At 37.1% G+C, this 24240-nt stretch overlaps 1 pseudogene; it reads right to left on the bottom strand.

The window, feature by feature from the left end:
• Positions 1–607: 607 nt before the first annotated feature.
• Positions 608–1680, bottom strand: LOC114905691 (annotated as a pseudogene).
• Positions 1681–24240: the final 22560 nt, after the last annotated feature.

The following is a 24240-nucleotide window of genomic DNA, read 5'->3' as shown; positions in this document are numbered from 1 at the left end:
TGTATGTCTTCTTTGGAAAAATGTTTATCAGGTCTTCTGCCCACTTTTTAATTGGGTTGTTTGTGTTTTGGATGTTGAGTTGGATGAGCTGTTTATATATTTTGGATATTAACCCCTTATCGGTCATGCCATTTGCAAATATTTTCTTCCATTCAGTAGGTTTTTCCTTTCATATTGTGGATGGTTTCCGTTGCTGTGAAAAAAATTTGTAAGTTTAAGTCCTATTTGTTTATTTCTGCTTTTATTTCTTTTGCTTTAGGACACATGTGCAAAATACTGCTATGATTTATGTCAAAGGGTGCTCTGTCTATGCTCTTTTCTAGTTTTATGGTTCAGAGCTTACATTTAGGTCTTTAATCCATTTTGAGTTTATTTTTGTATTTGGTGTGAGGAAGTATTCTAATCTTATATTTTACACATAACTATCTGGTTTTCACACCACCAATTATTGAAGAGACTGTCTTTTCCCCATTGTATATTCTTTCCTCTTTTGTCATAGATTAATTGACCATAAGTGGTTAGATTTATCTCTGTGTTCTCTATTCTGTTACATTGATTTCTGTTTTTGTGCCATCTTCTGTTTCTAATACTGTTTGATAGACAGATTTCAGCCAGTATCTAGTGCTCTTTTTGTTGCTGTGTGTCTCTGACCATGTTCTACTGGGTCAGAAAACTGCTTCTTGAAGTGGATCCTGCTACCTAAAAGTCCTGGCACAACCCAGTCCAGGTTCCGGTGAGGCCAATGTGAACATTACATTTTAAAGCTTTTATAACTTTTGTTACTCTAGACTTTGGATTCTTGATTCTATGAGTTTCATCTACAATAACAGCTGACCATTCCAAACTGCTAAGTTCATCCAGACACAAGTACAGTATTTCATAAGCCGTTACAGCAATTTCACATTTCCTCTGCTTTACACAAGTCGGTTCATTGTCTTTTTTGTTACCATGTAAAATAGTGATTCTGAAATATCCCCAGGTGTGCAATTCATCCTTCCAGTTGTAGAGGACAGAAAGAGGAGCAACTATTAAGAACATATTTTTTGCTATAAGAGAAGAGGTGCTCCTTTTTCATACTTTGTAGTAAAACCTCTGGCATTTTATTTTCAATATCTTCATGAGTTATCTATTTATGCAAAACTGCCACCAAAAATGAAATACCCTGTACTGTTTTTCCAAGTCCCATATCATCACCAAGAATACTCCCTCTTCCTTGGATGAATTGTCCATAGATAAACTGGACTCCTTCCCTTTGGTAGTCTGTCAAATACCCATTAATAGTATAAGGAATAGAGTTTCAATCTTCAGATAAGAAAGCAACAGCAGAAGATGGAAATTTTCTGTCTAGGAAGTAAGGTTTTTCCAAATCTTCATCATCAAATATAAAATTCCTGAAGCAATCTTTAACAGTTATTACTTCTTGAAATCTTTTGAGAAGTATTTTCCTTTCTTGAAAATCTGAATATAAGATGATGCAAATGACTTCCCATTTTCATCCACAGTGATACATTTTATGAAGTTTTATGAAGTGATACATTTTTATAAAGTTTTTCATTATCTGGAGAAGAGGAAAGACATCTTTCTCCTGGATGCCATGTATTTGCCAGTCGTTTCCACACCTGGTTTCTAGGCAGAAGGATCTGTCTGGCCAGGGGGAGGGGCCTGACAGCTTGGTTGCATTTAGCCCCAGGCCAGGCAGGAGGATGACAAGGAGGAGGCCAGTGGGAGGATAGTGGCCAATACCACTTCCTGCTGCCCTCTATACAGTGTCTCCCCCATGTGGACCATTAACATGTGACAGAGGGAACAAAGGAGGGGCCCAAGGCGATGAAGGGAGAAAGGATAGTGGCCAAAGTATGCTATGGAAGCTGACAAGGCAGCACCCACTTAGTCCTCTAGAGCTCTGCCACTGGTGGAGGACAACAGGTGGGCAAGTCAACACCCTACCCTCCCTTTCAGTGCTGGGCCTCCCTTTACAGCACACTGCAACTTCCCAATTCTGAAATGTTTGTGAGAATTCATCAGTGAAGCCATTGAGCCATGAGCTTTTTGTTGGAAGGTTGTTAATTACTGATTCAATTTTTTACTGGTAATTTGTCTGTTCATATTTTCTATTTCTTCATGATTCAGTTTTGATAGGTTTTATGTTTCTAGGTATTTATTCATTTCTTCCAGACTGTACAATTTGTTGGCATATAATTATTCATAGTAGTCTCCTACAGTCCTTTGTATTTATGTGGTATCAGTTGTAATGTCTCCTCTTTCATATATAATTTTATTTATTTGTCTTCTTTTTTCTTGGCAATCCAGCTAATAGCTTGCCTTGTTCCTTTTCTAGTTCCCTGATATGTAAAATTAGGTTTATTTTAGCTCTTTCTTGCTTTTTTTTCTTGTTTGTTTGTTTTTGGCTTTACAAGCTTTATTTCTCCTTCAATTCAGAGTTTATGATTTGTCTATCACTGATATCTTAAAATTAAGAAGGCACATTCTGTTTTATAATGTTACCAACAATTTAAAAAGAAGATTTTTTTTAAGATTTTTAGAAGTTTCATGTAATGTCTGAAACATTTATATTAACATGTTTCCATTAAAATAACCCAAAGAGAGACTTCTGGGAAGATGGCAGAAGAGTAAGACACGGAGATCACCTTCCTCCCCACAGATACACCAGAAATACATCTACACGTGGAACAACTCCTACAGAACACCTACTGAATGCTGGCAGAAGACCTCAGACCTCCCAAAAGGCAAGAAACACCCCACGTACCTGGGTAGGGCAAAAGAAAATAGAATAAACAGAGACGAAAGGATAGGGATGGGTCCTGCACCAGTGGGAGGGAGCTGTGAAGGAGGAAAAGTGTCCACACACTAGGAAGCCCCTTTGCGGGTGGAGACTGCAGGTGGCAGGGCGGGGAGCTTCGGAGCTGCAGAGGAGAGCACAGCAACAGGGGTGTGGAGGGCAAAGCGGAGAGATTCCAGCACAGAGGATCAGGGCCGGCCAGCACTCACCAGCCCGAGAGGCTTGTCTGCTCCCCCGCCAGAGTAGGCGGGACTTTGGTCAGAGCGCAGGGAGAGGACTGTGGTTGGTGCCTGAACACAGCCTGCAGGGGTTTAGTGCACCACGACTGGCCGGGAGGGAGTCCAGGGAAAAGTCTGGACCTGCCGATGAGGCAAGAGACTTTTTCTTCCCTCTTTGTTTCCTGGTGCACGAGGAGAGGGGATTAAGAACGATGCTTAAAGGAGCTCCAGAGACGGACTGCGAGACATGGCTAAAAGCACGGACCCCAGAGACAGACATGAGATGCTAAGGCTGCTGCTGCTGCCACCAAGAAGCCTGTGTGCGAACACAGGTCACTATCCAACCCCCCTTCCTGGGAACCTGTGCAGCCCGCCACTGCCAGGGTTCCGGGATCCAGGGACAACTCCCCAGGGAGAACACATGGCGTGCCTCAGGCTGGTGCAACGTCACGCTGGCTTCTGCCGCTGCAGGCTCACCCTGCACTCCGTGACCCTCCCTAACCCCTGGCCTGAGTGAGCCAGAGCCTCCGAATCAGCGGCTCCTTTAACCCTGTCCTGTCTGAGCAAAGAACAGACGCCCTCCAGTGACCTACACACACAGGTGGGGCCAAATCCAAAGCTGAGAACCTGGGAGCAGTGAGAACAAAGAAGAGAAAGGGAAATCTCTCCCAGCAGCCTCAGAAGCAGCGGATTAAAGCTCCACAATCAACTTGATGTACCCTGCATCTGGGGAATACATGAATAGACAACGAATCATCCCAACTTAAGGAGGTGGACTTTGATAGCAAGATTTATTTTTCTTTCCCCTTTTCCTTTTTTTGTGTGTATGTGTATGCTTCTGTGAGAGATTTTGTCTGTAAAGCTTTGCTTCGACCATTTGTCCGAGGGTTCTATCCATCCGTCTTTTTTTCCTTAATAATTACTTAATATTTTAATAACTTTATTTTATTGTAATTTATCTTCATTTCCTTCCTTCCCTCCTCTGGACAACGGATCATCCCAAATTGAAGAGGTGGACTTTGAGAGCAAGATTTATGATTTTTTCCTCTTTTTCTGAGTGTGTATGTGTATGCTTCTGTGAGAGATTTTGTCTGTATAGCTTTGCTTCCACCATTTGTTCCAGGGTTCTATCCATCCATTTTTTCGTTTTTTGGTTTTTTTTCCTCTTAATAATTATTTTTTTTATTTTAATAACTTTATTATATTTTATCTTTATTTTATTTTACTTTATCTTTTTTCTTTCTTTTTTCCTTCCTTCCCTCCTTCCCTCCTTGCTCCCTCCTTCCCTCCCTCCCTCCTTTCTGTCTTTCTTTCCACTTCTACTAATTCTTTCTTTCTACTTTTTCTCCCTTTTCTTCTGAGCCGTGGGGATGAAAGGCTCTTGGTGCTAAAACGAGGAGTGAGTGCTGTGCCTCTGAGCTGGGAGAGCCAACTTCAGGGCACTGGTCCACAAGAGGCCTCACAGCTGCACATAATATCAAAAGGTGAAAATCTCCCAGAGATCTCCGTCTCAATGCCAGCACCCAGCTTCACTCAACAACCAGCAAGCTACAGTGTGGACATCCTATGCCAAACAACTACCAAGAGAGGAACACAACCCCACCCATTAGCAGAGAGGCTGCCCAAAATCATAATAAGTCTACAGACACCCCAAAACACACCACAAGACATGGACATGCCCACCAGAAAGACAAGATCCAGCCTCATCCACCAGAACACAGGCCCTAGTCCCCTCCACAAGGAAGCCTACACAACCCACTGAACCAACCTTAGCAACTGGGGACAGACACCAAAAACAACAGGAACTACGAACCTTCATCCTGCAAAAAGGAGACCCCAAACACAGTAAGATAAGCAAAATGAGAAGACAGAAAAACACACAGCAGATGAAGGAGCAAGATAAAAACCCACCAGACCTAAACAATGAAGAGGAAATAGGCAGTCTACCTGAAAAAGAATTCAGAATATTGATAGTAAAGATGATCCAAAACCTTGGAACTAGAATAGACAAAATGCTAGAAACATTTAACAAGGACCTAGAAGAACTAAAGATGAAACAAACAACAATGAACAACACAATAAATGAAATGAAAAATACTCTAGATGGGATCAATAGCAGAATAACTGAGGCAGAAGAACAGATAAGTGACCTGGAAGATAAAAGAGTGGAAATAACTACTGCAGAGCAGAATAAAGAAAAAAGAATGAAAAGAACTGAGGATAGTCTCAGAGACCTCTGGGACAACATTAAACGCACCAACATTCGAATTATAGGGGTTCCAGAAGAAGAAGAGAAAAAGAAAGGGACTGAGAAAATATTTGAAGAGATTATAGTTGAAAACTTCCCTAATATGGAAAAGGAAACAGTTAATCAAGTCCAGGAAGCACAGAGAGTCCCATACAGGATAAATCCAAGGAGAAATACGCCAAGACACACATTAATCAAACAGTCAAAAATTAAATACAAAGAAAACATATTAAAAGCAGCAAGGGAAAAACAACAAATAACACACAAGGGAATCCCCATAAGGTTAAAAGCTGATCTTTCAGCAGAAACTCTGCAAGCCAGAAGGGAGTGGCAGGACATATAGAAAGTGATGAAGGAGAAAAACCTGCAACCAAGATTACTCTACCCAGCAAGGATCTCATTCAGATTTGATGGAGAAATTAAAACATTTACATACAAGAAAAAGCTGAGAGAGTTCAGCACCATCAAACCAACTCTACAACAACTGCTAAAGGGACTTCTCTAGGCAAGAAATGCAAGAGAAGGAAAAGACCTACAATAACGAACCCAAAACAATTAAGAAAATGGGAATAGGAACATACGTATCGCTAATTACCTTAAATGTAAATGGACTAAATGCTCCCACCAAAAGACACAGATTGGCTGAATGGATACAAAAACAATATGCATATCATTGCTGTCTACAAGAGACCCACTTCAGACCTAGAGACACATACATACTGAAAGTACGGGGATGGAAAAAGGTATTTCATGCAAAATGAAACCAAAAGAAAGCTGGAGTAGCAATTCTCATATCAGACAAAATAGACTTTAAAATAAAGACTATTAGAAGAGACAAAGAAGAACACTACATAATGATCAAGGGATCAATCCAAGAAGAAGATATAACAATTGTAAATATTTATGCACCCAACATAGAAGCACCCCAGTACATAAGGCAAATACTAACAGCTATAAAAGGGGAAATTGACAGTAACACATTCATAGTAGGAGACTTTAACACCCCACTTTCACCAGTGGACAGATCATCCAAAATGAAAATAAATAAGGAAACCCAAGCTTTAAATAATACATTAAACAAGATGGACTTAATTGATATTTATAGGACATTCCATCCAAAAACAACAGAATACACATTTTTCTCAAGTGCTCATGGAACATTCTCCAGGATAGATCATATCTTGGGTCACAAATCAAGCCTTGGTAAATTTAAGAAAATTGAAATTGTACCAAGTATCTTTTCCGACCACAACGATATGAGACTAGATATCAATTACAGGAAAAGATTTGTAAAAAATACAAACACATGGAGGCTAAACAATACAGTATTTAAAAACGAAGTGATCACTGAAGAAATCAAAGAGGAAATAAAAAAATTCCTAGAAACAAATGACAACGGAGACACAATGACTCAAAATCTATGGGATGCAGCTAAAGCAGTTCTAAGAGGGAAGTTTATAGCAATAAAATCCTACCTTAAGAAACAGGAAACATCTCGAATAAACTACCTAATCTTGCACCTAAAGCAATTAGAGAAAGAAGAACAAAAAAAAGAAAAAGAAACAAAGATAACAGAAGGAAAGAAATCATAAAAATCAGATCAGAAATAAATGAAAAAGAAATGAAGGAAACGATAGCAAAGATCAATAAAACTAAAAGCTGGTTCTTTGAGAAAATAAACAAAATTGATAAAACATTAGCCAGACTCATCAAGAAAAACAAGGAGAAGACTGAAATCAATTGAATTAGAAATGAAAAAGGAGAAGTAATAGCTTACACTGCAGAAATACGAAAGATCATGAGAGTTTACTACAGCAACTCTATGCCAATAAAATGGACAATCTGGAAGAAATGGACAAATTCTTAGAAAGGCACAACCTGCCAAGACTGAATCAGGAAGAAATAGAAAATATAAACAGACCAATCACAAGCACTGAAATTGAAACTGTGATTAAAAATCTTCCAACAAACAAAAGCCCAGGACCAGATGGCTTCACAGGCAAATTCTATCAAACATTTAGAGAATAGCTAACATCCATCCTTCTCAAACTCTTCCAAAATATAGCAGAGTGAGGAACACTCCCAAATTCCTTCTATGAGGTCACCATCACCTTGATACGAAAACCAGACAAGGGTGTCACAAAGAAAGAAAACTACAGGCCAGTATCATTGATTAACACAGATGCAAAAATCCTCAACCAAATACTAGCAAACAGAATCCAAGAGCACATTAAACGGATCATACATCATGATCAAGTGGGGTTTATTCCAGGAATGTAAGGATTCTTCAATATACACAAATCAATCAACGTGATACACCATATTAACAAATTGAAGGAGAAAAAACATGATCATCTCAATAGATGCAGATAAAGCTTTTGACAAAATTCAACACCCATTTATGATAAAAAACCCTGCAGACAGTAGGCATAGAGGGAACTTTCCTCAACATAATAAAGGCCATATATGACAAACCCACAGCCAACATTGTCCTCAATGGTGAAAAACTGAAAGCATTTCCACTAAGATCAGAAAGAAGACAAGGTTGCCCGCTCTCAACACTCTTATTCAACATAGTTTTGGAAGTTTTACCCACAGCAATCAGAGAAGAAAAGGAAATAAAAGGAATCCAAATCGGAAAAGAAGTAAAGCTGTCACTGTTTGCAGATGACATGATACTGTATATAGAGAATCCTAAAGATGCTACCAGAAAACTACTAGAGCTAATCAATTAATTTGGTAAAGTAGCAGGACACAAAATTAATGCACAGAAATCTCTGGCATTCCTATACACTAAGGATGAAACATCTGAAAATGAAATCAAGAAAACACTCCCATTTACCATTGCAACAAAAAGTATAAAATATCTAGGAATAAACCTACCTAAGGAGACAAAAGACTTGTATGCAGAAAGTTAAAAGACACTGATGAAAGAAATTAAAGATGATACAAATAGATGGAGAGATATACCAGGTTCTTGGATTGGAAGAATCAACATTGTGAAAATGACTCTACTACCCAAAGCAATCTACAGATTCAATGCAATCCCTATCAAACTACCACTGGCATTTTTCACAGAACTAGAACAAAAAAATTCACAATTTGTATGGAAACACAAAAGACCCCGAATAACCAAGGCAATCTTGAGAATGAAAAACGGAGCTAGAGGAATCAGGCTTCCTGACTTCAGACTATTCTACGGTAATCAAGACAGTATGGTACTGGCACAAAAACAGAAATATAGATCAATGGAACAGGATAGAAAGCCCAGAGATAAACCCACGCACATATGGTTACCTTATATTTGATAAAGAAGGCAAGAATGTACAGTGGAGAAAGGACAGCCTCTTCAATAATTGGTGCTGGGAAAACTGGACAGGTACATGTACAAGTGTGAGATTAGATCACACCCTAACACCATACACAAAAATAAGCTCAAAATGGATTAAAGACCTAAATATAAGGCCAGAAACTATCAAACTCTTAGAGGAAAACATAGGCAGGACACTCTATGACATAAATCACAGCAAGGTCCTTTTTGACCCACCTCCTAGAGAAATGGAAATAAAAACAAAAATAAACAAATGGGACCTAATGAAACTTCAAAGCTTTTGCACAACAAAGGAAACCATAAACAAGACACAAAGACAACTCTCAGAATGGGAGAATATATTTGCAAATGAAGCAACTGACAAAGGAATAATCTCCAAAATTTATAAGCAGCTCATGCAGCTTAATAACAAAAAAGCAAACAACTCAATCCAGAAATGGGCAGAAGACCTAAATAGACATTTCTCCAAAGAAGATATACAGACTGCCAACAAACACATGAAAGAATGCTCAACATCACTAATCATTAGAGAAATGCAAATCAAAACTACAATGAGGTATCATCTCACACCAGTCAGAATGGCCATCATCAAAAAATCTAGAAACAATAAATGCTGGAGAGGGTGTGGAGAAAATGGAACCGTCTTACACTGTTGGTGGGAATGTAAATTGATACAGCCACTGTGGAGAACACTATGGAGGTTCCTTAAGAACTACAAATAGAACTACCATATGACCCAGCAATCCCACTACTAGGCATATACCCTGAGAAAACCATAATTCTAAAAGAGTCATGTACCAAAATGTTCATTGCAGCTCTATTTACAATAGCCTGGAGATGGAAACAACCTAAGTGCCCATTATGGGATGAATGGATAAAGAAGATGTGGCACATATATACAATGGAATATTGCTCAGCCATAAAAAGAGACAAAATTGATCTATTTGTAATGAGGTGAATAGACCTAGAGTCTGTCATACAGAGTGAAGTAAGTCAGTAAGAGAGAGACAAATACCGTATGCTAACATATATATATGGAATTTAAGAAAAAAAAATGTCATGAAGAACCTAGGGGTGAAACAGGTATAAAGATTCAGACATACTAGGGAATGGACTTGAGGATTTGGGGAGGGGGAAGGGTAAATTGTGCCAAAGCGAGAGAGAGGCATGGACATATATACACTACCAAAGATAATGTAGATAGCTAGTGGGAAGCAGCCGCATAGCACAGGGAGATCAGCTTGGTCCTTTGTGACTGCCTGGAGGGGTGGGATAGGGAGTGTGGGAGGGAGGGAGATGCAAGCGGGAAGAGATATGGGAACATATGTATATATATAACTGATTCATTTTCTTGTGAAACTGAAGCTAACATATCATTGTAAAGCAATTATACTCCAACAAAGATGTTAAAATGAAAAAAAAAAGAAAAACAAACCTGTTTATGTGATATAAATACCCAAGGGCAAAAAAAATAAATAATAATAATAACCCAAAGAAAGTTTAGTATTAGTTGTTTTTTGTTTGTTTGTTTTTTTATACTGCAGGTTCTTATTAGTCATCAATTGTATACACATCAGTGTATACATGACAATCCCAATCGCCCAATTCATCACCCCACCATCCCCACCCCACCGCAGTTTTCCCCCCTTGGTGTCCATACATTTGTTCTCTACATCTGTGTCTCAACTTCTGCCCTGCAAACCAGTTCATATGTACCATTTTTCTAGTTTCCACATACATGCATTAATATACAATATTTGTTTTCTCTTTCTTACTTCACTCTGTATCCCAGTCTCTAGATCCATCCAGGTCCCAACAAATGACCCAATTTCGTTCCTTTTTATGGCTGAGTAATATTCCATTGTATATATGTACCACATCTTCTTTATCCATTCCTCTGTCAATGGGCATTTAGGTTGCTTCCATGACCTGGCTATTGTAAACAGTGCTGCAATGAACATTGGGGTGCATGTGTCTTTTTGAATTATGGTTTTCTCTGGGTATATGCCCAGTAGTGGGATTGCTGGATCATATGGTAATTCTATTTTTAGTTTTTTAAGGAACCTCCATAGTGTTCTCCACGGTGGCTGTATCAATTTACATTCCCACCATGAGTGCAAAAGCGTTGCCTTTTCTTCACACCCTCTCCAGCATTTGTTGTTTGTAGATTTTCTGATGATGCCCATTCTAACTGGTATGAGGAGATACCTCATTGTAGTTTTGTTTTGCATTTCTCTAATAATTAGTGATGTTGAGCAGCTTTTCATGTGCTTCTTGGCCATCTGTATGTCTTCTTTGGAGAGATGTCTATTTAAGTCTTCTGCCCATTTTTGGATCGGGTTGTTTGTTTCTTTAATATTGAGCTGCATGAGCTGTTTATATATTTTGGAGATTAATCCTTTGTCTGTTGATTCATTTGGAAATATATTCTCCCATTCTGAGGGTTGTCTTTTTGTTTTGTTTATGGTTTCCTTTGTTGTGCAAAAGCTTTGAAGTTTCATTAGGTCTCATTTGTTTAGCTTTGTTTTTATTTCCATTACTCTAGGAGGTGGATTTAAAAAGATCTTGCTGTGATTTACGTCAAAGAGTGTTCTTCCTATGTTTTCCTCTAAGAGTTTTATAATGTCTGGTCTTACATTTAGGTCTTTAATCCATTTTGAGTTTATTTTTGTGTATGGTGTTAAGGAGTGTTCTAATTTCATTCTTCTACATGTAGCTGTCCAGTTTTCCCATCACCACTTATTGAAGAGACTGTCTTTTCTCCATTGTATATCTTTGCCTCCTTTGTCATAGATTAGTTGACCATAAGTGTGTGAGTTTATCTCTGGGCTTTCTACCTTGTTCCATTGATCTATGTTTCTGTTTTTGTGCCAGTACCATATTGTCTTTATTACTGTAGCTTTGTAGTATAGTCTGAAGTCAGGGAGTCTTATTCCTCCAGCTCAGCTTCTTTCCCTCAAGACTACTTTGGCTATTCGGTGTCTTTTTTGTCTCCATACGAATTTTAAGATGATTTGTTCTAGTTCTGTAAAAACTGCCATTGACAATTTGGTAGGGATTGCATTGAATCTGTAAATTGCTTTGGGTAGTATAGTCATTTTCTCAATATTGATTCTACCAATCCAAGAACATGGTATATCTCTCCATCTGTTGGTATCATCTTTAATTTCCTTCATCAGTGTCTTATAGTTTTCTGCATACAGGTCTTTGTTTCCTTAGGTAGGTTTACATTTGTTTGTTTTTAATTTTGGCATTTATCACAATGAACTTCCCTCTTATAGCTGCTCTGTGGCATCCCATATTTTTTGGTGTATTGTGTTTCATCTTCATTTCTCTCAAGATACATATTTTTTATTTATTTATTTTTGGCTGTGTTGGGTCTTTGTTGCTGCACACAGGCTTTTTGTAGTTGCAACAAGCGGGGGACTACTCTTCATTGTGGTGTACGGGCTTCTCATTGCAGTGGTTTCTCTTGCTGTGGAGCATGGGCTCTAGGCACACGAGCTTCAGTAGTTTTGGCATGCAAGCTTGGTATTTGTGGCTCATGGGCTCTAGAGTGCAGGCTCAGTAGTTGTGGTGCACAGGCTTAGTTGCTCTGCAGCATGTGGGATCTTTTCATACCAGGGATCAAACTGGTGTCCCCTGCATTGGCAGGTGGATTCTTAACAACTGTGCCACCGGGGAAGTCTCTCAAGATATTTTAAATTTCTCTCTTGATTTATTATTTGACACATTTTTTGCTCAGGAGCATGTTTAATATACATATATGTTTATATGTATAAATGTTTATATGTTTACATATATGTAAATTTTCCAGTTCTTCCTATATATCTGGATGTCTGTTTCTTTCCCCAGGTTAGGAAGTTTTAGCCATTATTTCTTCGATTAAGCTTTCTGCCCCTTTCTCTCTCTGTGTCTCTTACACTGTATATATTGGTTCCTTTCATGAGTCCTATAAATCCCTTAAGCTATCTTCACTACTTTTCCTCATCTACTTATTTACTTCATTTTTTTCTCATTTCTTTCTCCATTTGAATGGATTCCACTGCTCTGTCTTCAATTTCACTGATCTTTGCCTCTGCCACATCTAGTCTGATGTTTAACCCCTCCACTGCATTTTTCAATTCAGTGATTTGTGTTTAATACATTTTAATATTTTCTATCTGTTTGTTGAAACTCTCACTCTGTTTTTGCATTATTCTCCTGATCTTGGTTAGCAGCTTTATGACGCTTATTGTGAACTTTCTATCAAGTAAATAAATTATCTCAATTTCATTGGGGCATGTTTCTGGAGTTTTGTTGTTCTTTTATTTATTTTTATTTTTATTAATTTTTATTGGAGTATAGTTGCTTTACAATGTTGTGTTAGTTTCTACAGTACAGCAAAGTGAATCTGCTATACATATACATAAATCCCCTCTTTTTTGGATCTCCTTCCCATTTAGGTCACCACAGAGCACTGAGTAGAGTTCCCTGTGCTACACCGTAGGTTCTCATTAGCTATCTATTTTATACATATATCAATAGTGTATATATGTCAATCTCCATCTCCCAGTTCATCACGTCCCCCTTTCCTCCTTGGTATTGAAACATTTGCTCTCTACATCTGTGTCTTTATTTCTGTTTTGCAGATAAGATCATCTATACCATTTTTCTAGATTCCACATATATGAGTTAATACATGATATTTGTTTTTCTCTTTCTGACTTACTTCACTCTGTATGATAGTCTCTAGGTCCATCCACGTCTCCACAAATGACCCAATTTCATTCCCTTTTATGGCTGAGTAATATTCCATTGTATGTATATATATATATATATATATATACCACATCTTCTTTATCCATTCATCTGTTGATGGACATTTAGGTTGCTTCCATGTCCAGGCTATTGTAAATAGTGCTGCAATGAATATTGGGGTGCATGTGTCTTTTTGAATTATGGTTTTATCAGGGTATATGCCCAGTATTAAGATTGCTGGGTCATACAGTAGTTCTATTTTTAGTTTCTAAGGAACCTCCATACTGGTCTCCATAGCAGCCATATCAATGAAAGAATTCAAAGATGACACAAACAGATGGAGAGATGTACCATGTTCTTGGATTGCAAGGATTAATATTGTGAAAATGAGTATACTACCTAAAGTAATCTACAAACTCAATGCAATCCCTAACAAATTACCAATGGCATTTTTCACAGAACTAGAACAACATATTTTACAATTTGTCTGGAAACACAAAGGACCCCGAATAGCCAAAGCAATCTTGAGAAAGAATAACCAAGCTGGAGGAATCAAGCTCCCTGACTTCAGACTATACTACAAAGCTATAGTAATTAAGGCAGTATGGTACTTGCACAAAAACATAAATATAGATCAGTGGAACAGGATAGAAAGCCCTGAGATTAACCATCGCACCTATGGTCACCTAATCTATGACAAAGGAGGCAGGAATATACAATGGATAAAGACAACTTCTTCGATAAGTGGTGCTGGGAAAACTGGACAGTTACATGTAAAAGAATGAAATTAGAACACTCCCTAAAACCATACACGAAAATAAACTCAAAATGAATTACTGACATAAATGTAAGGCCAGACACTATAAAACTCTTAGAGAAAAGCATGGGAAGAACACACTTTGACATAAATCACAGCAAGATCTTTTTTGACCCACCTCCTAAAGTAATGAAAATAAAAACAAAAATAAACAAATGGAGCCTAATGAAACTTAAGAGCTTTTGCACAACAAGGGAAACCATAAACAAGATGAAAAGATAACCCTCAGAATGGGAGAAACTATTTGCAAATGAAACAACTGACAAAGTATTAATCTCCAAAATATAAAAACAGCTCATGCAGCTCAATATCAAAAAAACAAACAACCCAATTCAAAAATGGGCAGAAGACCTAAATAGACATTTCCCCAAAGAAGACATACAGATGGCCAAAAGGCACATGAAAAGATCCTCAATGTCACTAATTATTAGAGAAATGTCAATCAAAACTACAATGAGGTATGACCTCACCTCACACTTGTCAGAATGGCCATCATCAAAAAATATACAAGCAATAAATTCTGGAGAGGGTGTAGAGAAAAAGGTACTCTCTTTCACTGTTGGTGGGATTGTTCTTTTATTTGGAACATATTCTATTTCTTTATTTTTACTCTGTGTGTTGGTTTGTGTTCATTAGGTAAAACAGCCACCTCTCCCGGTCTTGAGTGGTCTTGTGTAGGAGATGGACCTCCTCGATCAGCCTACCAAACTCCTGATTTTCTTGCAGACCTTTGATTGTTCAAGCCACCTTCTTTGTTCTTAGTGTCTACCAGTAGTTGAGGGTGGCCCGAGACCTGCTAGTGTTCCAAAGAGGAGGATCACATTCAACACCTAGATACCCACTGATTGGAAGTTGGATCCTCAGGCAACAGCTGGGAAAGTATGTGGCTAAGCCCCTTCCAGGGAGAAATGGGGAGATGGACATCTTTGCTTATTGTTTGTATGCTAGACCGGGAAAAAGACCATGGGGGAGGTGCTTCTGCATCCATTAAGAAATGCTTCTTTTTTGCTACAGTCCTGTGGGATTCATGAGTCCAAGCTCCATTGTCTATCTGAGCCAGATGATCCGAGAGCCAGTCCCTCAGCTAGCAGCCACAAAAATTGGGACACCATATGTGTCAGTTCCTTTCAGGGGGATACTGGCAACTTGGAAAGGGTTAGAGGGAGATGGTGAGAGAAATGTCCATCAGCTTACCCTGTCTCTGGGGAGGATCAATGCCAGACTTTAGATGTGTGCTAAGACTTTAGATGTGTGCTAAATTAGAAGCTTGACCCTCAGGCAGCAGTTTTTAGAGTGTGAAGGTGGACCCCTTTCAAGAAAAGACTGGGAGATGGTCATTTTTGCCTGCTTCCTCTGTGCAGACCTCAGAGGGGAAATAGCTCATTAAGAATTCCGTTGTTTGCTACAGTTCTGTGGGAGTCATGAATGGAAGCCTTCTTGGCTAACAGAGCCAGGTAATCCAGGGATTTGTCCTTAGGCAGCAGAGCAAAATCAGGGTGCAGACATGCATACAAGCTTCTTTCTGGAAGATACTGGTGACTTGGAGTCGGCTACGTAGAGATGGCCTGGTGACTGCCAATTTCCCTGGTTTCTGGGGAAGAGTGTAGCTAGTCCTTAGATGTGTGCTAAATTAGAAATCTGGCTTTCATTCAGCAGCTTTCAAAGTATGCAGATTGACCCCTTTCAAGGAAAGATTGGGAAAGGGGAATTTCTACTTGCTCCCTCTGCACTGCACCCTGAGGAGATAGCCATGGGAGTGCTTGCCACCCATTAACAACTACTGTTATAGTCTTGTGAGTTTCCTGAATACAAGCCTCACTGGCTTTCAGAGCTAGGTGTTTTGGGGGCTCATCCTTTAAGCAGGGGTCTAAAAATTTGGGACACTAGATGTGTGGTACAAACCCTTTTCTCCTCAGGGAGAAGCTAGGAGTTGGAGCTCACTCTGGATTGTATGGAACCGTGCCAGTGTGGGGTTTATCTTGAGAGTGTTCCTCAATCTTTTCTACCCATTTTGATGTGAGTTTTTCTTTTGATGTGGGTTTTTCTGGTTTTCCTGTTGTGTAGTAGTTGCTCAGTTCACTTCAGGATTTCTTTCAGAGGTAATTGTTGTGCGTAGATCTACAGTCGCTATGGCCATGGAGGAGGGGAGTTCAGGAGCCTCCTGTGTTGCCATCTTGGTCTACTCCTCTCCTGTAGCCTTGTTTGATTTAAATTCAATTTAGTTTAATACTTGTTTAGCACTCCCCTTTCTATTTTCCTTACTATTTGCATGGAATATCTTTCTTCATCATTTCACTTTCAATCTATTTGTGTCTTTGGAACTACAGTGAGTTTTTTGTAGACAACATAGAGTTGGTTTATTTTATTTTTAATCCATTTTGTCAATCTCCATCTTTTGACTGGAAAGTTTAATTCATTTACCTGCAAAGTATTTACTCAAAAGTAGAGACTTCAGTAATTTTGCTATTTTTGTATGTGCCTTATAACTTTTTTGTCCCTCATTTTCCGCATTATTGTCTTTTGTTGTTAGTTGACTTTTTTGTACTGAAACATTTAAATTTCCTTCCCATTTCGTTTTTGTGTATTCTGTAGCTGTTTTCTTTTTGGTTACCATGGTGATAACATTTAACATCCTTAAGTTATAAAACTGAACTTAATTTTTTAGCAGCTTAACTTCGATAACATACAAAAACACTGCTTCTACCTATATAGCTCCATCTCCACTCTCTTTTAACTATTAATGACACAAAATTATGTCTTCATACATTGTCCAAAATGTAGACTAGTAATTATTTTTATGCATTAGTCTCTTAAATCAAGTAGAAAACAAAAAGAGGGAGTTTCAAATCAAAGTACAATAATTGTAGTTTTTACAATTTTCTGTGTATTTACCTTTACCAAATTTCTTCATGTCTTCATACATCTAGTCTCCCGTTATTTCAACTGGAAGGACTCCCTTAAGCATTTTTTGCAGTGTTGGTCTGGTGATAATGAACTCCTTCAGCTTTTGTTTATCTGAAACGTCTTAATTGTTACCTCATTTTTGAAAGACAATTTTGCCAGATCAAAGATTCTTGGTTGACAGTTTTTTCCCCTTCAGTTATTATATCTTTCTGTTCTAAAATTACTGTTTGCTTCTTCTTTATAACTTCTGTTTCTTTCCTGATACTTTCAACTTTTTATTTGAGCATATTTGTAATTGCTTGTTGATGCATTTTTTTTTGATGGCTACTTTAAAATATTTGTCAGATAATTCTAACATGTCTTTCATCTCAGTGTTCACATGTTTTGTTCCTTTTTCCATTTAAGTTGAGGTTTTTGTTATATTGTATGATTTTCAAATAAAGCCTGAATATTTGGGGTATCATATTATAAGATTCTGGATCTTATTTTAACTTTCTGTTTTCACTAGGTTTTTATGCATTGCTCCAATTGAACAATAACAGGGGAGCTAGCTATTGGAAGTAGAAGTCCAGTTTCCTTACCTGGTCTCCACTGACAACCAAGAGGGGAAGGGTCTCCCTGTTATAGCTGGGCAGGGGTTGGTATTCTAGTTACCCATATGGACTCCACTGATATATCTCCCCATGTGAAAGGCAGAAGTGTCTTGTTACTTCTCCCCACTTGGCTTCTACTGACACCACAAGTGAGGGGGTGGCCTTGTTAATTTTGAGCCAATGTAAACATCCCGACTCTCTAATAAGACTTCTCTGACATCACTCTATTAGGGAGCTGTAGGAGTGCCTTTTTTCTGCATCTATTGGCATTTCTGAGTTCCAGCCTTCTTAAACTCCAAATCTTGGATATAAGAGGCAAAAAGAAATCCAAGAACTGACCACCATGTCTTTCTTTAGGTTTTAAAATCCCTAGCCAGTCTTTCTACTTCTCACCATTTTTTAAAGTTTCCTTATGTTTGTTTTATATAATGTCTGTAGTATATTTGTGCTTACCAAAAGGACGAAGGTAAAGTATGTCTAGTGTATCTTTCTAGAAGCATTTAAAAAATCTATTGAGATTTTCATATGTTATTTGTCCTTTTATTCTATTAATCTGGTAAATGACATTTATTGATTTTTCCCCCCTTGCAGTACGGGGGCCTCTCACTGCCGTGGCCTCTCCCATCGTGGAGCACAGGCTCTGGAAGTGCAGGCTCAGTCGCCATGGCTAATGGGCCCAGCCGCTCTGTGGCATGTGGGATCCTTCTGGACCGGGGCACGAACCCACGTCCCCCGCATCGACAGGCGGACTCTCAACCACTGTGCCACCAGGGAAGCCCCATTTATTTATTTTTTAAGTGTTAAACTATTTGGCATTACTTGAATAAACTTTATGTAGTTTTATATTAGTATGATTTTAATATATTTTGTATTCATTATTCTAATATTTTGTTATAGATGTTTTAATCTCTATTCTAGGCATACATTTCTTGTTTTTGAAAATCTCCTTGGCATGTTTTGGTATCTGGGATATTTTGACCTCTTAAAAATTAGAAAAATGCTCTCTCCTTTTTACTATTTTGTAGAGGAATTTATATATGAATACTGTAATTTTGTTCTTAAAAAATCAAAATAATTTTATGATTTAGCCTCTGGATTTGAAATTTACAGTGTAAGAATGCTTTTAATAATGGAAATAATTACTTTTAGTAAATATGGGGCTTTTGAGATTCTCTGTATTTTTATCAGCTTTAGTAAGTTTTATTTTTTTTAATTGTTCATAATATCTTATTGAAATTTGTAGGATCTGTGGTTATGTCTCATTTTATTTATTATATTTGTACAATAATTTGTAACTCTTTTAAAGAATATTTATGACTTTTAATTTTATATGCCTTGTGTTAATGTTCTTTTGCTGTCTGTTATGTACTGAGTGTTTGATTCCCTGCCCCAAAATCATATGTTGAAGTATTAACCCCCAATGTGCCTGTCTTTGGAGATGGGGCTTCTAAGGAAGCAATTAAAATTAAATGAGATCATAAGAGTAGGGCCCTGATAAAATAGGATTAGTGCCCTTGTAAGAAGAGGCACCAGAGAGCTTGTTCTCTCTCTCACAAGCACAAAGAGGTCATGTGAGCACACAATGAGAAGGCAGCTATCTAGAAGCCAGAAAGAGCCCTCACAAGAAATTAAACCCTGCTGGACTTTGATCTTAGACTTTCTAGCCTTCAGAGCTGTGAGAAAAATAATTTATTTTGTTTAAGCCATGCAGTCTGTGATATTTTGTTACAGTAGCCTGGACAGACTAAGACACTGTCATAAAATTAATACAAAGATAGCAGCTTAAAAAAGCATAAATTTATTATCTCACATTTCTTTAGATCTGAAGTCTGAAGTCTGGGTGGATATTAATGTTTTTTTTTGTTTGTTTGTTTCTTTTTTTTACTCCTTATCTCACATCGCTAAAATCAGGGATAGAGGATCCTTTTCATATACCAGTAGCAATAAAAAAAATACTCATATATATCTTAGTGTAAAGAGGGTATTACACTGTAAAAAATACCTGAGTAAGTGAGAACAGCTTTGTAACTAGGATTTGAGCAGGGACTGGATGATTTTTAAGGACTATATTAAAAAATGTCTAAATTCCTTTGAGCAGATTGTTTGTCAGACTGTTTTTCAAGTTGGTTCTACTATTATACATTCTTACTAGAAATATATGAGGATTTTAATTGGCCCTCTATGATTTTCATGATATATTTAAAGTATGGCTCTGTAGTTTCTGAAACCTGCTGGATCTCATTGGCTCCTTCACTTTAAGGCTTTGTCTTAGAAGGGAGATTTTGTTGGTTAGTTTTGATTGTTCACATGGCCTTCCTGCTCCATTACCTAACTGCAGTTTCTTTGCAGTCACCTCTGAATTTCCTGTGTAATGAAGTTTCTATGTATGCGAAGAAGTAAAAACTAAACAAAAAAGAACTCCAAATTTTAAAAAGCGCACACACAATAAACTTTGTAAACACTAATCACTTATCAATTCTCTATAGGGGAACTAGGTTATGTTTCTGATATGTAATAATTGGGCATTATGGAAAGACCAATGAAATATACATTAAAGTATATATCTGAAAAATAGTTTTATTATCCATGTGACAATAAACATGCAACATTTATGCTACCTTTTTTAAAAAAGGGAAATCCTTTATTCATTACATTTTAATAAAGTATGTATCATTATTAAAACATTGTGTGAACATGAGATGACATTTTTCAAGGCTTTGTCTTTTGACATAGTGCAATACATTTACTTAAACTTCTTTGGAAAAATTTAATTTGATACTGACCCTATAACAAAATATAAAATATGTGATATAGGCAATTTAAAGTTACACACAAAAGAGGAAAAGAGACTGCTCACCAAGATTTCAGAACACTAGCCTTCAAGTTATTAAAATGTTTATATTAATAAATGTGTAATGAGATCTACAATAGTGAGGTAGGGAGTATGTCTTTTTTCCATTTGGAAAGTTTTATTTAGAAATATTTAGATGCATAGAGTATTAATGTTTGTGGTTGTGGAAGTAGTTAAGGATTTTATCATAGAGACTACTTTCCATAATCAGCTACATACATATTCCAAATAATCAGGAACTTACTTTTCCATCAGATCAGTCAAAATTAGAAGACAGTTTTTATTTCATCTTATAAATAATAATTGCTATAGGTTATCACATACCCACCATTTAAACATAGAAAAATATGTGGCTATCATTCATGTTATTCACCAGAAAATGAATGTTATCAGCCACTTTCAATTCCTGAAGATAAGGAAAACACTAATGGTTGGATTCATTTTTATTTTCCAAAACTTTCTATGTGTTCCCAAACTCTGTAAATCCAGGAGCAGAGAATAGTCTAGAAAATGGTGATTCTCTTCCAAGTCTATCTTTTTATTACCTTGAAAAATATCGTTTCAGGGCTTCCCTGGTGGCGCAGTGGTTGAGAGCCTGCCTGCCGATGCAGGGGACACGGGTTTGTGCCCTGGTCCGGGAAGATCCCACATGCTACAGAGCGGCTGGGCCTGTGAGCCACGGCCATTGAGCCTGTGCATCCGGAGTCTGTGCTCCGCAACGGGAGAGGCCACAACAGTGAGAGGCCCATATACCGCAAAAAAAAAAAAAAAAAAAAAAAAAAAAAAAAAAAAAAAATATATATATATATATATATATATCGTTTCAAACATTTGGGACACTGTCTTAAATTGATAGCTAACATTTACTGTATATGTATCATATTTTTCTCCCAAAATTAAAACCTCTTGAGAACAGGAGCCATGTTATTTACTTGTTTTTCTTACTTAGCACTGGGGAAAAACACGAGGTTTATTAGTTCCTCAAAAAAAAAAAAAAGCATTGGACTTGCAGTATACTAAAGAAAAAGAAATCACTCTGTATTCATAAAAGCATACTCTGCTATGGATGAATAATCACATGTGTCCTAAAGATGCAGTACACTGTTGAAATGATTAAAAATTGTCTCCATATAATATAGGTATTATTATTATTTAAATCTGAGCATTGAATCTAAAAAGAGATACCTCTTGTATGCCAATAATAATGATGAACTAACATTTACTACTGCCAGGGAAAATGGTAAGCATTTTCAGGTATATTTCATTTAATCCCCTTAAATATTTATGAGACAGATGTAATTATCCCCATTTTACAATTAAAAAAAATGAGGCAGAGAGGTTATGTAACTTTTACAAATCTTTCAGTTAGTAAGTGGTAGAACTAGGCTTCAAAGTGTACACTTTCAATGTCTATACTATATTGCCTTTTCAGTTATGTAATACACTGGATGAGAAGAACTCAGGTCATACAGTTGGACTGATTATAAAGAACTGAAGTCTTGCACAATAGCACAATAACCTGATTCCTCAAGTACCAAATCTACTCAGTATTTTGTCACACATCTAGCAGAAGGACCTTATTATACAGTTCTCTATCAAATAGTGACAGTAATTTAGTACGTTACTAAAATAATACCTGATACTAATTTAGTGTCTTACTAGAATAATATATTTTTCAATAGAAAAAAAGAATGCAGTTCTTCAAAACTCTATGATCTAAGGATCAACTTTAAACCTAAGCAAACATAACTCAGTAATATTCTTTGCTGGTTTCAATTACTTGTGTGCAGCTCTGCCACTTTCATTCCATTATTACTTGAGATTCCATCTGTAGAAACGACATCTGTTTCCCTGTAGCCACAAAGAAAATGTATCCACGTGTTCATATAAACACTTTGAAGCAGGGAATAAATTATCACAGTGAATACAAGCTGCGATTGAAGCAGTGACATCCATAAGAATATGTGATACAAAAATTAACTCTGATTTCCCAATAGAATTTGATGATTTTATTGCTACCATCGATTTTCAAAGTACTTCATGTAGATTAACTTAAGATATAGTCTTGACAAAACATTGCTGATGCTGATGAGTCAGCTCCAAAGAATATGAGAATCATTTCAAATTTGTGGCATTAAAATATAGTTTTCACAGTAAATTGAGGACTAAGTAAACATAAGTAAAATACATTGGGCAAAGAGCTAACTAGGATTATCCTTTGGTTTAGGTCATATATCAACTGTATGCTTATCCTACATATCTATACTAATTCCATAAAATCTTTCATTTGATGAAAGTAGCAAGTGTGAGATTCACAAGTGACCAGTAGTAGAATCTTAAAATTCAGCTAACAAAAGAAATAATTGAAATTAAAGATATAAAACTTAAAAGGGACAAATCTGAGTTCTCTCATATATGTCTAGGTAGATTCCATATAACATGTATTACTGAGAAGTAAAACTATTCCCCAGAAGGTTCTGGATTAACTAAGCACTGAAGGGCATTTGAAGAAAAAACCTGTTAGGGAAGGGATCAAGGTGACAATGGTGTATGAACCAGAGAAAACATTAGGAATTCTGATATCATTTTTGAGGTTGCTATTTAGAACCATTATGAGAATAAGTATTATATAAGTGAATTGATGTATAAAAACGTTAGACAAGACTTGAAAGCAATCACTGTCTGGGACAGATTTCTTAAATATCATGACACCCAGCAGTAGTGCTACAGTACTTTAAGCTATGATTCCACACTGCCAGATATGCCATTATTGTAACATTGACATGGTATGTTAGATAGGGTAGGAAAAGTTTATTAAAATTATAAAAGTTGGTTGATACTTCCTCAGATTTAAAATATAGTCTATTGTTACTGGTTTAGCACAAATGCAAGGACACTTTATTGGACAGATGGAATAACAAGAATCTGAGGTTTTTGGCCTGCAAAGTCTTACAAATCATATTAAGTATGATGATCTAGAGTGTTTTAATTACAGAAATAATACCCATGGCCTGGGAGTCTTCAGATTCTTCAAGCATATTAGAATGCTCAGAGTGACTGGTGAGCAGAGCAAAATCTCCCATGGGCACTAACAGCTGGGTGGTGGTGAGGCTCAGTGGTATAGATCAGGAGAAGAAGGTGAATGGGGAGAAGATATAAGGGGAGAATCATATGAATGATAGGGATGATAAGAGATACAGGACCATTATCATGATAGTCAAAATTATAATAGTATAAACAATAAATGTGGTATAAAACTCCAATAAAAATTTTTAGAATAAAATCATATTTTCCAAGGTTGTTGGACAGAGGCATTCTGAAGTTTTTTATAAGGTAGAGCAAGCTTGGAAGTGGGGCCAAGTGGATGGATGGAGCCTGCTTCATTGGTAGGTGGCAGAGAGCACACACTAAAATAATGTCACTCATTGGCTACTTTCCCTGTTTACATCATGTTTTGTTTTAATGGTGTCTTACCTAATGGTTTTTAAGCAAAATCTCAGGAGTCATTATCGTATTTTAAAATTGTTTAAAATTCTAAAGCAGAAACTACCACACCACTGTAAAGCAATTATACTCCAATAAAGATGTTAAAAAAATTCTAGATAATTTACTCAGTGGGAGGAAACATATTCCTCTTCCCTCCCAGCTACCCATAGGCTGCCACTGTTCTTCAAGTTCAAGCTATCCACACAGCCAAGAATTGTCCTCTTAGATAACTAAACCAGGCTGAAATGACAG

This window comes from Monodon monoceros, unplaced genomic scaffold (genome assembly GCF_005190385.1).
Source record: "Monodon monoceros isolate NGI ecotype Baffin Bay Population unplaced genomic scaffold, NGI_Narwhal_1 Super_Scaffold_22, whole genome shotgun sequence".
Classification (NCBI taxonomy): domain Eukaryota; kingdom Metazoa; phylum Chordata; class Mammalia; order Artiodactyla; family Monodontidae; genus Monodon; species Monodon monoceros.
Note: the sequence above shows the minus strand (reverse complement) of the source record. Positions and strands in the feature narration are given on the sequence as shown.